Raw genomic sequence first — 12200 nt, 5'->3', positions numbered from 1 at the left:
TTTAAATTGATTTAAAATTAAATTTCTTTTACACACATTAAGTCAAACTACAATACATTTGTAAGTATAATCAAAACTGATATTATTGTTGATAAATTTTATTAGATCATAATAAAAAAATGATTTTGTTTCTTTAATATGGATGATTAACCTAGAGACAATTTTTTTTGTTGTTGATAAATTTAGCCTAGAGACAATTAAAACTCTAATTTTGTATAGTAAATCATTAGAAGAATGAGAAATTACTATTATTAATAACAATGTCATTAATTGCCATTTTTATGTTACGTTATGCATTAATAGTCATTTTACAACTTTTTGATATGAATTTAAACTCAAATCTTTAATTTATAATAAACTTTCGTCTTGCTTCAAATAGAAAGTGAATGTGACATCTTCACACTCCCCGTCACATTTAATGCATTTTTATTTGTTTAATTTTTTTTTGGGTACAATGATTAATTTATTATATACATAATGAAATTCTAAACAAAAAGATATACATAAAGAAAATCAGCAAACTGTATTCCCTACAATCAAATTATTCTACATCTCATTTCCATTTATTTTAAAATATATTAATAATATTACTTCCATATTTATTTTCGTCATTTTTTTCCAAAAATTAAATTTTCTACTAAAATTAAAATTTCTAAACAAACTTTAAAATTATTAATTAGTACATAACAACCGATTTAGAGAGAAAAAATTGTTCAACTCATTCATTTCACATTTATGATGTTTTTTTTCCTTCTTTTTAGATAGGCAAAATTGTTAAGTTGTTTTAGGGATAACGTTAGTTTTCATGGATCGAACCCGGAACCTCTGACTTCAATCTTCTTTAACTGAAAACCATAACTATTTTTTTTTAGCAAAATTGAAAACCATAACTATTATTTCATTTATTTGCATTCCTACATATTTCATATCTTGCTGAAGTTTTTTTTTTTTTTTGTAGATATATTTAACTCATTTCTTTTTTAGGAATATATAACTCATTTATCACCCATCAAATTATTTCCCCTAATTTATTAATCATAAAAACGTCTAATAAGCATTCATTCGTCAACTCAGCATAATAATTTTTTTTTTTCGATGGTTAGATCCCAACAAAGACCAAACATGAATGAATTTGAAATAATATAAAAAATTGAAATAATTGTTTATATTTAATAAAAAAATCAAGAAAATGGAATCTAAAAACTAACAAATCAGTTCATTATAAAGTTCAAAGTTCCGAGGTAGTCTACAATGGGTTTGATGATCATATTTGGCTAAGAGAAGCCCCCCAAGTGATATTGACACTACATCTTCATCCAAAAACTTAAGACATTTGTTATGTTGGTCATCTCGCTTATGTGTTGCTCAATATCCACTGCTGCATTTGATATAGAAGTTTAACTCGCACATTACACATTAACATCTCTTCTTTAAATGTGAGACACTTTGTGTCTATGATATGGGGTCAGATGTTCAAATGGTAAAGGAAAATGTGGATTGGTGGCTGTTTCAAAAGGGGATGTTTTTGCTCCTTTCTTTCATGAGAAAAGAGAAGGTAAATTAGAATATGAAAGAATATGAAAAAGGAACTTGAACTTGAAAGAAATGATAAGAGAAAATATTAAGTTACATGTAATTTTATGGTTTTGTTGAGGAAGTTGGAGATTATGGGGTAATTATACTACCAATATATTAGAATCATTAAAAGAATGCCACATCAATTTCAAATGTCTAATGAGCATGCATTTTGTCAACTCAACATCACACATATTTTGTTAACTTTCAGATTGACACCACATTTCTTTTTAAATTTTTAGATACAAGTATATGGATCATCTCACTTATATGTTATTCAACATCCACTCTTTCATCCATTGTAGAACTTTAACTCAAATTTGACTCATTAACATCTCTCTCAAGTGTGCGAATCTCTGCGTCTGTAATTGTGACATAGTCAAATAAGGTCAAACGAAGACAAAACATGGTCTAAAAGGCGATATGATTGTATTTTAATAGAGTGGAATTTATGTTCTTTTATTTCATGAGAAGAGAAAATAAAAACTAGAAAAATAATGAAGATGAAAAAGAAATTTGAGATTGAGAAATATGTCTAATAAAAAAGAACTTTAAATTGAGAGATTGAGTGAGTTGTGAGTAATTTTATGGGTTTATTGAAGGAGTTGAAGATTTTTTGGTGATTAATTTACTAAAAAATTAGACAAAATAAAAAAAAACACAACATTTAAAATTTTCTAATAAGCACATATTTTGTTAACTCGACATAGAGCATCAATATTTTTATTTAGTCAAATTCTAACAAAGATCAAAATGAAGGAATTTAAAATAATAAAGATTGATTAAAAAAATATTGCATTAAAACAAATGAAACCCAAAAAAAAAATTGAATAATAATGGGTCATGCTAATCAATGCAATTATGTTATATTTGATCCTTAACCAGTGTCCCGACGACATTGGTTATCATTTCCCTAAAAATTAAACTAATGACATTAAAAACTAACCAAATAGTTCATCATAATGTTTTGAGTTTTGAGGGAACCTACAATACATTGTATCATCACATTAAGCCTACAATACATTGCATCATTACACTGATATGATCATCCAATCATATTTTAGTAAAAAGATAGTTGTGAGTGACTAATATATCACAAAGACATAAAAAGACTGAACAAATCAAAAAAAGAAAAATAAGACGGATTGACCCATGGCATAAACAGATTGGGTCGGACTCTAAAATGTTTGGCCCAATTACAAATAGAATGGGTCATGATAGCTCATTTATGTAGTCAGACCTCCCGGAACAGAACTGGGTCAAATTAACAAAACACATCTACACTATTTCATTGTCACATCATAATAATTTCGGGACTTCCATAGTAGACTACATTAGGTTGCATAATCATGATATGCTAAGAGAAACCACACAAGTGAGATTGACATCACATCATCATCCAAAATCTTAAAACAATAGATATATGGGTCATCTTACTTATATTTTGTTCAATATCTACTCTTGCATACAATGGAATTTTGAGTCACTTGACACACTAACATCTCTCCACTAAGTGTAAGACTCTTTGTGTTCGTGTTCCACCACCAAGAAACACTCCTACACTTCTGCAATGTTAAACCGAGACATCATACAATAGTTAGGCCTTATGGGCAACCAACACGGTTGTGGATTGACACAATTGAGAAAGAGCAACCACACAAGTAAAAATAATGCTACATCTTCATCCAAAATTTTAAGACTTAAGTATGAGTTTTGTCACCTATTTGTTGTTCAACATTCACTATTTTATCTAATGTTGGATTTAAATGACATTTGATACATCACAATATCATCTCCCTTAAATATGACGAATTTCTAGCCCGTGTTTGGCACAGGTGTCCATACTAGTATTTATGAAATTGATTAATGATAGTTCATTGTGAATAAAAGAAACTTATTGCTCATTATTGCTAATCGTTATTTCAGGTCATGAATAGATGTTAAATTAATAAACCAAATTGAAATTGGTATATAATGAATAGTAATTATGCATTATGGGTCAAAAGGCATTACCAAGCATTGTGCAAGCATTATGCTAATCAATTACTATTGCTCATTATTGTTGTTCGTTTTTTAAGGGCTCATAGTACTACAAAGCAATATGCAGTAATTGTTGTCTTAGAAGTGAACATATTTTAAAATCTGATATAAAATTTCTATCAACTATATATGTTTACATTATTGCGATTGATTCGATTACCTTCTACCTGGTATGACCCGTGCAGTAGCACGGGTCAATGGTCTAGTATATATAATCCTAGCAAACATGCAAACCCTAATTGCCTAACCCTAATCCTAAAAAAATGGCTCCAAAAATTTGAATTTTGAAATCAATGTTTCCCTTCTTAGCCTTCCCACTCAGAATTTATGTTGGCCTGTTTTCCATGCACCTAGGTACACGCCATCCCTCTTTCAAATTCCAATTTCAAAGGAAAGGTAGGTATATGGAGTTTTCTCTGCCCAATTCCAATTCCAAGACACTCCTTTTATGAAACTCTCTTCTCTACCCAGCTTCACTTCATTACACCTCTCTCTCTCTCTCTCTCTCCATGCCAATAAAGAAAATTGCCACGGTCAGTTCTCTCTCCCTCCACGGGCCCTATTAATCCTTTTTTTTACATCATTCGTTTGCCTTCTTCTTTCGCTTTCAGGCCCTAATAACGAAAATCTCAAATTTCTCAAACCCAGATCACATCTTCTGTTTTATTTGACCTTCAATGATGAATTTTGGATCACAAATTTCTCAAACCCAGATCACAAATTTCTCAAACCCTAATAACTTTTCCATTGTTATTGTCTCCGGGTACCTGCATTGTAATGAATTTTGGAAACTATTTCTCTGGGTCGCGGTGGCCGATCCATTTCGCTGACGATTTGATTTCGACGGTTGAGGTAATCCTTAAATTTGCTTCTCTTATGCTATCAGATGATTTGTTGTGAAATTGATATATAGCAACTAAATCGTTTGTTTCTGTTTGGTCATGCATTAGGTATTTTCATTTTATTCTATGTTTTTACTGGACTGTATATTCATTAGGTATTCTCACTAACTGTATATTTGTGGACTGCGTTGAACCATGAAATTGATTTTATCAGGACCCAAAATCCAAATTTTGGTAATGAATAATATGTATTGGTTTTTTTTTTTTAACCTTGCAAGTTTTATCTAAATATTTGGTGGTTTCATCCTATTACGATGATGATGAAAAGAAAAGGCCATAATGCATAAAGTGGCTGATTGAACAATGTACTCATTTGTAATTACGTAGGAAAAGTAATGTATAAAGTGGTGATGATGTAAGATTTGTAACTTAGAAAAGCCATATGGGAATTGTAATTACCTTTATAACTTCTCTGTTACTTTGATTTGTTCACTGTTCTGATTTTACTTGGATTTTTTTTTGGCTAATTGAACTCATTTTGGTGTATTAGACTGAGAAGAATGCTTCGGAGGAAGAAGGATCTGAGAAGTCCAGGTCTGAAGTCACTGATGATGATGATGTAAGATTTTATCATTATTTGTATTATTCTACGATTTTTAAGGTTTTATATATTGATTTTTGATTTAATTATTAATGTTTTTCAGGAGGAGGATGAGGAGTAAAGTTGGTGGTGCTGAAGGAAGAAGCGCAAGAGTGACTGCAATAGAATAATTTTCATCATTTTAGGTTGGAATGTAATTGGGAAACTTTTTAGATCCAAAGTTGTTTTGTGATGAAAAAGCTTCAAGCTTTTGTTTTGTGGTCCTGACAGTTGTGATCTTTGAGTTTTAGGGGTTGAATCTGATGTGATCAGAAAGTATTGTAGTTTGGATTGAGCGCAGAGGGATGCTTTTGATGTTGGACGGTGTTCGACAGTGTATTCACAGAGAGAATTTATTATCCTGACAATTGTGATATTTGAGTTTTAGGGGTTGAATCTGATGCGATCAGAAGGTATTGTAGTTTGGATTGAGTGCTCGGGGATGCTTTTGATGTTGGATGGTGTTCAGCAGTGTATTCACAGAGAGAATCTTTAACCAATCAAGGTATAAGTATCGTTCTTGGATCTGCAAACCTACTTGGTTCCATTAAAGATACGAATGTTCTTTCTTATGCTAACAATAACAACTAGAAATATGGGCAAATTAAGCTTTGAATAGAGGCAATAATTTATACTCATGATAGTAAATTCACCCTATCACAGTTATTTCTCATATGATTTCAATTTCATGGTACATAACAATTATACACATTGATTTTTCCCTCTGTTTGTGCTTAATAGCTCTTTGTTTAATTAATCTTCTACATGCTATTATGGTGTCCAAATATAATTTTCCCTCCTTTTATGATGTTACCTGTACTATTTTGCATAGTTTTGGTTTTCATTTGGTGATTGAAATACTTGAGTTTACTAACAATGCTCAATGATTTCTTTCTGCTACTATCTAGGACCAAAAAAACTTTTACTCATATATCCATTTGTACTGAACAATAGCTCACCATGACACAAGGTATGCAACATTATTTTGTCCTTATGAAGTTGAGTTTTTATGTATCCAATTGCACTGTACAATGGTGTTTTCTTCATAAAGGTAAAGAATACATCATAGGATCTGCATCAGTATATTAATCAAATGTGTATGAGCTCAATATTTTGTTTGTCACCTATAGTTGCTAAATTGATAAATGATGTTTTCTAAGCCTTTTATAGTGAAAAATGATCATGTTTGAGATGAGCAGGGCAATTAATGAGCCATTTGTCTCATTTACTACTCATGGCTCTCATAAAGCTATTTTCTTTTCAAAAGCTCTTTAGATCAGTAGTCCTAAATTCTAATCATAGTTTTACTAGCTGCAAGTGAACATATATCATAATTCATCTTAACTGGGGTTAGTATTAAGTTTTTTTTATTCTTATAAAGAAAAAAATTGCTAGGATTCTTTGTTGATTATATGCCATTGTAGTAAATTATGACCGTTTAGAGTTTATAAAGAGCGTGAGAATTATGATATATGTTTCAAGACCCATCCTGCATGTAATCTCATCGTTGTTGCCTTCTCAATTGGTTTTGTTCTGTGTTCAAAGACTTTGTTTTGCGACTACTCATTTCTTTCATTTCCCATTTTTATGGAAACTTGGAAAACTTGGTGTGAGAAGCTCACCATTGTGGTAACGATCTTATAATTTTTTTTGAACTATCAATTAGCTCTATTTTAAATTTACAACTTAAGCTTTGAATTGAGACAAGTAATTTATATTTCATGATAGTAAATTCTATATCTCATTTGATTTTAATTTCATTCTACATAATAATTATGTACAATGATTTAATAACTCTTTGTCTAATTTATCTTTTACACTCATTTAGTGTCCAAGTCCAAGTACAATATTTCCCTCCTTTTACGTTGTTTGCTATAATACTTTGCATGATAGTTTTGGTTTTTATTTGCTGATTGAAATATAAGTTTACTAACAATGCTCACATTTCACTTTTGTTGATAATCTTGAAAGAAGGTGCAACATTGGACATTGCAACGAAATAAATTAATATGGATATGATGAATGGTAGATACACCTGTGCATTTGAGTTCATGAATTGTGTACACAAATAGGTTTGATTATCAAGTTTCCTTTACCTCTTGATTACTTCAATATAATTATGCCAAAAAAAGTGAAGGGGACTGAGAATGTGGCAGATATATCACTTTGATGAGAAGGATGGTGGTGTGTTTGGGTTTGAGTTCATATATTGAAGATGATGGAGAGTGAGACTTTGATGAGAAGGCGATGTTCTCTTATTCTTAGTTTTTCTCTTCAGATTTATTTTTATTGAAATAGATAGAACCAACTATAGCTACATACTCATGAATTGCTACTGTGAAAATAAGTCAATTTTAATTTTTAAGAATTTTATTTGTGTCCATGTGTATGATTGCATATATAGTTGTAAAATCATCTCTTGGTTTTCCTATTTTTTTATTTACTTTGTATGTCTTCATATATATATATATATATATATATATATATATATATATATATATATATATATATATATATATATATATTGAGTTATTGATCTCACTTTTATGTCCTCTGTCTTGAATCGTTTCAGACCATACATTGTTGTGAGTTTGTTTCTCTTTTTTGAATTTGCCAAAAATTGTACCATGAAAAGTTACTAATTTCTTTTTAATACTTTGAATATTTTTATTCTCTTTTGTTATGAATACTCAAAAGTGCACATTAGGTGTGTTTGGATCAGAAGAGAAAGTGAAAGGAAAGAAAGTAAAATGAAAGAATGTAAAAGAAATGAAAATGGATAGAAAGTGAGTAGAAAACGAGATGATTTTCTAGTTGTTTGGTTTGAATGATGGTGAGAAGAAAGTGAAAGGAAAGATAGTTATATAATTAGTAAATTGACATAAATATCCCTACATAATAGATATAATATTTAAAATATTTATATATATAATTTATAGATATAAATAAGTAACATTATTAAAAACAAGTCATTTATAAGTATACTATATTGCAAATTAGAATGAAAATTGGAGACTGAAGTTACAGGTGGGAACATATTAATTAAAGACAAAAAAAACAACGTTGATAATTGTTTAAAAGCCAATGGTCATTTTGTAATTTGACCACAATGTCTCCATTCCTTTGTGTTTCTTCGCATGGTGGGGAGGAAATGTTTCAGAGCATGGGTCCCACCAAAATCAGACTTTCTTTCCTATCTAACAATGGAACCAAACTATGGAAAAAATATTATCAAACACACCTATATATATATATATATATATATATTAAAGTAAAGTTATTCTTATTACAACAATTCACAAGTGTCCTTCTCTTATGCATCCAATTTCCCTCCAATTTCTTCTTCATTATTTTCTTCAACTTTAATATTTTTTTTAACAATACCAGGTTTCCAAGCATCCACTGATATATTGACTCCAATAGTAAGTCTAAAGAGTTACTCCACATCTTAACCCTTCATTTTATCTAAATTTAATGGACAAGATTTATGGGTTATTAATAATCATATGATCTCATCTACCTAATCATTTTTAGAATATTAATTATGATTTCCTTTATTACCTCAAAAAAAAAATATGATTTCCTTTTTGATTCAATAAATATCAATAATCACATGAGTTTTTTTTCAACGCCTAACCTTACGTTAGTACTAGACCATTGACCCGTGCTCCGCACGGGTCCTACCGACTAAAATATGTACGAATAAGTTATATCATAATAATAAAAAATAATATGAAATATTCACATGATAAAAATGCATTACATTAATCATATCATCTTGACATTAATATAGTTTGAAAACCGTACATTTTACATTATTTATCATACATTACGAAATCCTATAAAAACGACATTTGAAGTGACATTAGTATTTTCACATTCATCATTGGTTATCATCAACCTTTTTTTTTTTTTTTTTTTTACATTCAACCCATCTCTTAAAGTAACTCTTGTTAATAGTCATTACAAATAAAACAAACAAAAATTGACTCCTTTGAAACTTGATCCAAGCCTTACACCAATTCCATATTAAGTTTGTGCTTGTGTGGCAAGAGTTTGTAATTCCCCTCATTAAATCCTACCATGACATTATCTAGCTTATATGTTCCTCCTTCTTCAATCATTCCTTGAATCGTTGGCACCAGGAACTTATGAACAGTGGCATGGATTCGTCCTCGCTAAACAAAAAATAACATGTCATTAACATAAACCATAGTATATGTTATCGCAGTGGCAACTTGAAAAGCTAAACAAAAAATAACATGTCATTAACATAAACCATAGCATATGTTATCGTAGTGGCAACTTGAAAAAAGGATCATTTATTTATACAATCGATTTATATAATATACCTTCTCATCAACCAATATCACGTTCATGAAGATGATATCGTCTGGATTTTCCTTATCACAGATCAGCTATATATGGGCCACACGGACAATCAACTTCAAATCCTTCTTTCCACCTGTCACAGCTGAAATGAGGGTGAAAATGTTTGTCATATTAGCAAGTGCAAGAAAGAGTTATATTTGCTTAAATTTGCTTAAAGTCGAGAATGGTTGTATTGGCACAACTAAGTGGTATTTAAATAAGTAATTGACAATTCTCTTCGTTAGTTTCAAACGTGATTAATCAAAGTCTTCTATTGGTAATAATTACTATTCAAAAAGTTTTTAATTGACATTAACTACGTTCTTGATTGCCATTAACACTACGTCATAATTACTATTAAAAATCGAATCAACTTTGATGCATGTTATTTTTTGAAATAAGTACGTCATAATTGCTTTTAATAGGTAGTAATTGGTAGAGTGGTTAGTGCATAATGCATAAAAGCAATTAAAAGTAATTCATATACGAAAATATGCGACTTTCAAGTTTTTAATTGTCATTAACGACGTTTTCAAGCCATTAACTACGTTCTTAATTGTCTTTAACAGTACGTAATAATTACTATTCAAAATCGAATCAACCTTGATACGTGTTAATTTTTGAATAAGTACGTAGTTAACTGGTTTTAATAGGTAGTAATCGGTAGAGTGATTGGTGCATAATGCATAAAAGCAATAAAAAGTAATTCCTATACAAAAATATGCGATTTAAAAGTTTTTAATTGCCATTAACGACGTTTTCAAGCCATTAACTACGTTCTTAATTGCCATTAACAGTACGTAATAATTAATATTCAAAATCGAATCAACCTTGATACGTGTTAATATTTGAAATAAGTAGATCGTAATTGCTTTTAATAGGTAGTAATTGGTAGAGTGATTAGTGCATACTTTAGTGGTAAAATTCGAGGGAAATTTCACCTTGAATCGCATATCTTCCTATCACTCTATATCGGATGGCACATTATAGTGTAAAAAATGCATGCGTGAAACATTGAAACGTCAGTAGAATAATGTGATAGGAATTAGTGTATGCGTGAAACAGTAAAAAATGTATGCGTGAAACATTTTCAATTGCCACTTTCTAAGGGATGTTTATGTTATTTCTAATTAGCAATTAGTGTAGGGGAATGTTGACCGACTTGATTAGGCTTTAATACGTATTCAATTTCATTAACGAAGTGAGATAACTTTTTTCAAGTTTGAATAAACGGATGTGATCAAGTGCTTGAACGGATGAGATTACTCGAGCAATTAGTACATGTTTAGGAGGGAAAAAAGCTAGGGAATTAGGGCAAAGTAAGGAGGATTAGGGCAAACATGATAGCCAAGCAAGTCTAGCTTTTATAATAAAGGATATTGTTACCACCATTTCAAAAATTAAATCATGTCAAAAAGTTAAATTCATGGCGCTTTGCATCTCCACGATAGAAATAGACAAAAGGTTCCTCAAAAAAAAAAAAAAGATAAAAGATATGTCTAACTTAAATTCAAAGGCATGGTTAATTTAATTAAAAACTAGGGTTAGCAACATAAAAGTCCACTGATCAATCCTCAAAAAGAATAATTCAACAATAATCATTTCTAAAAAACACGTATGGATAATCCAAACAAAAAAAAAACACATATGGAAGCATCAACACATTCCAAAAATTACATACTAATGGGTATTAATAAAAATGTATGTAATTTACATTGTGAATCGTGAAATAAGTTGCAGCGAAGTTTCTTTTGGATTTTTTTTTTTTTTTTGATAAAAGTTTCTTTTGGAATTTTTTATGAACAAGTTGCAGATGAGAGGAGTTCGTAAAAAAAAATTAGGGACTATATTTTCTTTACCAACTTACCAAAAATTAGTTGTGTTTATTCCCTCACAAAAAAAAAAAATAGTTGAGTTTATAAAAGGTAAATACTGATGGAGTCAAATGATGAAATTGTGCTTGTCAAAAAAAAAATGATGAAATTGTGATTAATGTGGTAAGATTGGTTAAGGTAAATGAGGTCACATGATTATTAATAAGCATCAAATCTAGTCCATTAAAATTAGATAAATTGAAGGGTGAGGATGTGGAGTAACTCTTTAGACTTATTCTTAGAGTCAATATATCCCTCCTCATATATATATATATATATATATATATATATATATATATATATATATATGTATGTCACTATCTAAGTTACGATAAACAATCATGTGCTTATCACAAGTCATTACACTGATATAGTAGTAATAGATACGCTATATGCTAGTTTTTTTTTTTTTTTTTAAGGTTCATATACGCTAGCTTACTAATCATACAAGAAGTTTTCCAAGTTAGTCGAACCGGTCAAAGGACAACTCATTCATTTATTCCCCTCTCTCTCATTGTCCAATTATAATTATGATAATATATATTTAAATAGAAATTTCAATCGCGTGAACATGTAAATATAGCATTGTATGGTCTAAATTTGTAATAACCATGTTATGTTTCACAGGTGTTACAAAAATATCAACAACCTTGCCAACTTAATTACTTACACGATCATGTTAAAAATTTAGTTGCTTAGCTATTTACCTTGTCGGTTACACCGAAGCACTCCTTCATTACTAAAATGAAAATTATTCATGCTCATAGACAATATAAAATCAACCACAATATAAAGCAAAAAGTCATTAATCTCTAACTTGTTATTTTCTTTCTTTCTTTCTTTTCTCTCCGTTGAATT

General features: G+C 29.8%; 2 long non-coding RNA genes across 4 annotated transcripts; one reads left to right on the top strand and one right to left on the bottom strand.

Annotated features, from left to right (window-relative positions):
- Positions 1–4108: 4108 nt before the first annotated feature.
- On the top strand, positions 4109–7478 carry LOC146924600 (uncharacterized). Of its 3 annotated transcripts, none has more exons than XR_015010983.1 (4): positions 4109–4467; positions 5008–5076; positions 5162–5602; positions 6006–7478. It is a non-coding gene; the product is annotated as an uncharacterized LOC146924600 (long non-coding RNA). The 3 variants fall into 3 exon arrangements; XR_015010982.1 differs by having other exon boundaries at positions 5162–6067; positions 7069–7478; XR_015010981.1 differs by having other exon boundaries at positions 5162–7478.
- Positions 7479–8843: 1365 nt separating this feature from the next.
- Positions 8844–10847, bottom strand: LOC146924599 (uncharacterized). Its single transcript, XR_015010980.1, has 2 exons — positions 9450–10847; positions 8844–9275 (listed from the first exon to the last, which is right to left on the bottom strand). It is a non-coding gene; the product is annotated as an uncharacterized LOC146924599 (long non-coding RNA).
- Positions 10848–12200: the final 1353 nt, after the last annotated feature.

Source organism: Medicago sativa, chromosome 5 (genome assembly GCF_051527215.1).
Source record: "Medicago sativa cultivar Bolivia chromosome 5, Bolivia_mono, whole genome shotgun sequence".
NCBI classification, from domain to species: domain Eukaryota; kingdom Viridiplantae; phylum Streptophyta; class Magnoliopsida; order Fabales; family Fabaceae; genus Medicago; species Medicago sativa.
The sequence above is the reverse complement of the archived record's forward strand: the minus strand, read 5'-3'. Positions and strand labels throughout refer to the sequence as shown.